The sequence below is a fragment of the Artibeus jamaicensis genome, unplaced genomic scaffold, assembly GCF_021234435.1.
Source record: "Artibeus jamaicensis isolate MK-2021 breed Jamaican fruit bat unplaced genomic scaffold, CSHL_Jam_final contig_414, whole genome shotgun sequence".
Taxonomy (NCBI): domain Eukaryota; kingdom Metazoa; phylum Chordata; class Mammalia; order Chiroptera; family Phyllostomidae; genus Artibeus; species Artibeus jamaicensis.
This window is the reverse complement of record NW_026521822.1, coordinates 1,364,210-1,369,556: the sequence shown is the minus strand read 5'-3', so window position 1 is coordinate 1,369,556 and position 5,347 is coordinate 1,364,210. Positions and strand designations below refer to the sequence as shown.

The window sequence follows — 5,347 nt, the reverse complement described above, 5'->3', positions numbered from 1 at the left end:
AGTTTGATGGCTTTATTGCTTCATTTCTCAGTTCATAGTTTTAGCACTTTGCTATGAATGATGGCTATACACTCAAATATACTTCTGAGTAAAATTATTACAAACACTGAGGTCATTAAATCTTTGGGATCACTTCTCTGGTCATTATTTGTTTACTACCATTGCTATTTTTTAAGTTTTTTTTTGGTAATACTTTTATTTAAAGGCTTTGTCAAAAACACTGCCTTTTAGGAAAGTAAGAGGCCAAAACAAGAAGGGGCCTGCTCCACTAGCCCACATTGAGCAGGACTGGCTTTTTGCGCATTTAAATGATATATTTGAAGCTGAAAAGTGCTGTCACAGGACAGCACAGGTGTTTGCCTTTGCATCTCCCACATAGATTTTGGCGATGGGGCCGATTAGGGTCAATGTGGTGGAGTTTGAGGAGAATCTAGTCTGTTTACAGCTTTGATAGATAATACCCTCCACTCCCTAAGGGTTGTAAGACTTCTGATAAGTTTTGCAAAACTGCTTAAAGTAAACCTTGTTAGTGCCCTATACACACCACACATAGGCACTTTCCTGTTGAATGTTGCAGTCCTTGCAGTGATAGCCATATTTCTGCTCCAAGAACTGGAAATGCAGGCGCTCCTTGCCTGGCTCTGGGCTCCACTGTGGCGACCTCAAGACCTGATACCCTAGCCATACTGCTCTGGGCTCGAGACCCAGTCCATGGGGAACCCTTGGCTCCTGGGGTCTTCCACTGCTGCCAGATCCGCGTCCCCCCCCCCCGTCTCAGCTTCCTCCGCCTCCTGGGGCTGTGGTTATTGGGGCTTACTCTTCCCTGACCTCTCTCCCTGCTGGGCATCTCTGGGCTTTGGAGGTGGTGGCCCTCACTCTCCCTCCGATGCTCCAGGCTTCTGCTCACCTGGTGAATAGACGGAGAGAACCCACGGGAGAGTACCGCGTGATTTTGCTTGGAAAGTGCACGAAAGCTGGGCCACCGCTGGGGATATTGTTGCGCTGGGTTCAGGGTGCGGGGGAGGCCAAGCCGCCTACCGCTTTTTCCGAGCCAGGGCCGGTCAGGCTAGGGGTGGTGGGGCCTGCCTGTTTACCACTACTACTATTAACTTACCACTGACATGTGTCTTCTCTTGACAAAACAGAGCAGTGAGGCTTACTGTGCCATACATAATTTATAATGAAAAACAAGTGATACAAATTTTACGTCTGTAATTTAGCTATGAATTTCAGAACCAGGCTTAATTAAAAATTTAAATGACTATAAAAATAACTTTATAGAAGTGAATAAATATTCACTCATTTGGGGTTCCAGTTGACAAATTAACTTTGAAATTTCGTTCCTTATAATGTAGTCTTACTGCATGTGACAAGGACATAGCCATACTACCTGCAATTCACCACACCAATTGGAGAACACCTGAATTGTGCCATATACTCTGTTTAATAAGAGCTGTCCAGTGATTATGTGCTTGAAGATTGATGAAATGTTGAATTGCTATAAATGCTGCTAAGTAAGCATTTATTCTTAATTTCTGAATTTACCTCTTTCTGGTCCAAACACAAGCAGTGTACAAATTCATTCTGGTCTAAGGCCCACTTTGAGCAGTGCTGCTGTAAGTAACCTGCACTGAAGAGACTGGGAGAACTAGTGGGAGTTTATGAAGTAGCAGAAGGGAGGAAGAAAACAAGAAGACCATGGGTATGTGGAAGACTAGGTTAAGTATTAAGAAAGAGGAAGTGGTTAACTGTATTAACTGCTAGAAAGGTTAGGTAGGGTGAAGAAGGGGGTGGGGAAAGCCATGTGTTGATAATTAGGACATTAATAGAGGGTTTTGAAAAAGTGATTTCAGTGGAGTGTTACAGTGGTGGTGGTGGTGAAAGAGCCAGGCACTAGTAGGCTGAGGAAATGGGGAAGAAGAGAGAACAAATGGGGACTTCTATTTCAAGAATTTAAGATTGTAGGACTTCCGCCAAGATGGAGGTATAGATGGATGTGCCGTACCTTCTCACACAACCAAGTTTAGGGACAACTAAATAAGAGCATCAGAAAACACAACCAGAACACGGAAAATTGAACTTTTTGGAAGTCCGGTAACAACAAATTCTTCAGCCCGACCGGTAAGGGGCGAAACCGGCGTCTCGTGAGGGGTTGCACAGGACTCCGGTCGGACCCCAGGCGCAGAATCCAGACGCGCGAATCCAGACGCATGGGTTCCAAACCCAGGATTGGACCCAGGATTGGACCTAGCAACCCACCGGGTGAGCGACTGCTGAGGAGACAGTGGGGAGGCAGGGCTGCGTGTTGACTGCAGTTGCCTATCTGTGGGCGAGCGGACAGGCGAGGGAGTGGGCGCTTGGACCGGGCCCGGCGGTCCCCGAGGCTTGCGGCAGTAGAGGGCGCCGCCATATCCCCGCTCTGACCACGCCCCCACATACAGCGTCACAACCCAGCGACCTGGGAGTCCAAGGCGCCGCTTCTCCCGCTTAAAGGGCCAGAACAGACCAAAAATGTCGCAGAAAGACCTCAGAGCCCCAGAGATAAATCTAAGCAACGAAGAAATAGCAAAACTCTCAGACGCACAGTTTAAAACACTGGTCATCACCTTCCTCACAGATCTGGTGGATTATAGCCACAAATTAGAGAAACATATGAAGGCTAAACTAAGGGAAATGAATGGAATTCCACAGAAAACCCATAGAGATGAAAAGGAAACTGGGACTCAATTCAATGAAGTGGCCCAGAAGAAAGCAAATAATGGCCAAACAGAAAAGAGTCAAGGAGCAAGAATTCAAAGAAATGAGGAGAGTCTTAGGAACCTCCAGGACATCTTTAAATGCTCCAATATCCGAATTATAGGGGTACCAGAAGGGGGAAAGACACAACCACCAGTCGAAAAATTATTTGAACAAATAATAAAAGAAAATTTCCCCAAGCTGGCAAAGGAAATAGACTTCCAAGAAATCCAAGAAGCTCAGAGAGTACCAAAAAAGTTGGACTCAAGAAGAAACACACCAAGGCATATCATAATTACATTAGCCAAGATTCAAATGAAGGAGAGAATCCTAGAAGCAGCAAGAGCTAAGGGGACAATCACCTACAAAGGAGTCCCCATCAGACTGTCAGCAGATTTCTCAAAAGAGACCTTACAGGCAAGAAGGGGCTGGAAAGAAATATTCCAAGTCATGAAATCTAAAGACCTACAACCAAGATTGCTCTATCCAGCAAAACTTTCATTTAGAATGGAAGGACAGATAAGGTGCTTCTCAGATAAGATCAAATTCAAGGAGTTCATCATCACCAAGCCCTTATTATATGAAATGTTAAAGGGACTTATCTAAGAAAAAGAAGTTAAAGAAACATGAACAGTGAAAGAACAACAAGCTCACAGTTATTAACAACCACACCTAAAACGAAAGCAAACTAAAAGAACAGCTAGATCAGGAGTGGAAACATAGAAATGAAGATCTCAAGGAGGGTTAGCAACAGGGGGGGTGGGAGGAGGAGATGGGGGGAGGAGGTACAGAAAATAAGTAGCATAGACAGTAGATAGAAAATAGATGGGGGGGGGGGGGGCAAGAATAGCATGGGAAATATAGAACCTAAAGGTCTTGGGACACATGGACATAAACTAAAGGGGGGTAATGGTGGGGATGGGGGGCAGGGTGGAGGGGAATGAAAGGGGGAATAGAACAACTGTAACAGCATAATCAATTTTAAAAAATAAATTAAAAAAAAAGAATTTAAGATTGTAAAGAAATGGAAACAGTGTAGTAGTTTATGAGGGCAAAGGTCGACGGGAGACTTTTTAGACTGGAGGAGACTCAAAAAAATATTGTGGTATCACTAAAGGGGCCTCAAGCTGAAAAAGTCCTATCTCTAGATAGAAAATCTAAGAAAGCTCTTTATTTGGTTTTAATGGCAATCTTAAAACTACTATAGAAGTGTGGGAAGATTGGGGGAAGCTTCTTTTAAGAATCTGCACAATTTCTAATTCTTTGGTAGTGCAACAGAAAGCAAGGATTTTGAGGGACTTAATTGCTCCTGGGTTGTGTAAAAGGATTTTAAATGTAGGGAACAGTTAAATTAATCCGTGGTAAACATATACATCCTTTTGTAAATTAAGAAATCTCTGTCATAATTGTGGTAAATCCAGATGTTGACAAACTGGTTTAATAAAGCAAGTCATACCTACATATAGTTTACTTCAGTTTCCAGAACTTTTCTGAGCTCTCCTGCCCTCCCCACTTTTAGCAAAGAAGCATCTACTCTTTGCTAAACAGTACATGTGCTAGGTACTAAGACTACCAAGTACCATTGTGCTAGTGTTACCGAACAACAAGAGGTGGTCCGAGGGAGGGGCAATACAATATTTGGCCCACCCAGGGATGCCCAAAACTGCTATACAACAGGGGCCCCTCCCATGGACAGAATACTAAAATCTACTGGGCCCTTCTGTCCGCCGCCAATTGGAAAGACATCTCTTAATGCCAGAGATTTGTGAAAAGGAAACAAAATGTTTATTTAATGCTATTCAGGCCTAATGCCACCACTAAAATATCAAAGTCCTTTAGGGTATACACCTACACCCACACAGCGCTCCCTTCTCCCACTGTCCCAACTCCGGGTACCGTAAATCAGGAGAAGAGCACACGTCTGTATTGCAGGCTGCTGGCACCGTCAACTGGGTCACTGTGCAGGATCTCGAGTTAATCCAAAGTACTGTGGTACCCTCTCATGGTCCACTGGCAAGAGTCCTTTGTACCCAGTTCCAGTCAAAGTCTCTCTTGCTTTTTCAGGCCACGCGGCCAAAGGGGGCACCCCAAAGCCGCGTGGGCCTCTTCTACCAAAGCTGCAGGAGTCCGCACTCCACCAAAAGCATGTGGCTTTCTTCTTCACCTGGCTGCAGGGATGTCCATTTTGGCAAAGCTGCGTGGTTTTTCCCTTTCACCTGGAAAAGAGGGGGTCCGCACCCTGCCAAAACCACGTGGCTCCCTCTTTCACCTCACCAAGAGGGGGTCCTCACTCTGCTGAAACCGCGTGGCTCTCTCTCATCTGGCAGAGCGGGGACCCTTCATGTCCTGGAGCCAGTCTTTTTCAAGCTCTCACACAGGCCTTCTCACTCAGGAACGCAGCCCCTAGTTACATCCTCCTGAGTCCCAGTCTTTCTCACTCCGAAGAGCAGCCCCTAGTTCCCATCTTGAGTCCTCCTAGTTCCATCCTCAGTCCCTGCTAGTTCCATCTTGAGTCCCCATCCACTACCTTCTCCTTCAGGAGTGCAGCTCCTAGTTGCCATGTTGAGTCCAAGCCCTCCTCACTCAGGAGAACAGCTCAGAGATCCCATCT

The 5,347-nt window shown here is 45.5% G+C and overlaps 1 pseudogene; it reads right to left on the bottom strand.

Moving 5' to 3' along the window:
- Positions 1-304: 304 nt before the first annotated feature.
- LOC119054196 (zygote arrest protein 1-like) lies at positions 305-1,123 on the bottom strand (annotated as a pseudogene).
- Between the last annotated feature and the right edge of the window lie 4,224 nt (positions 1,124-5,347).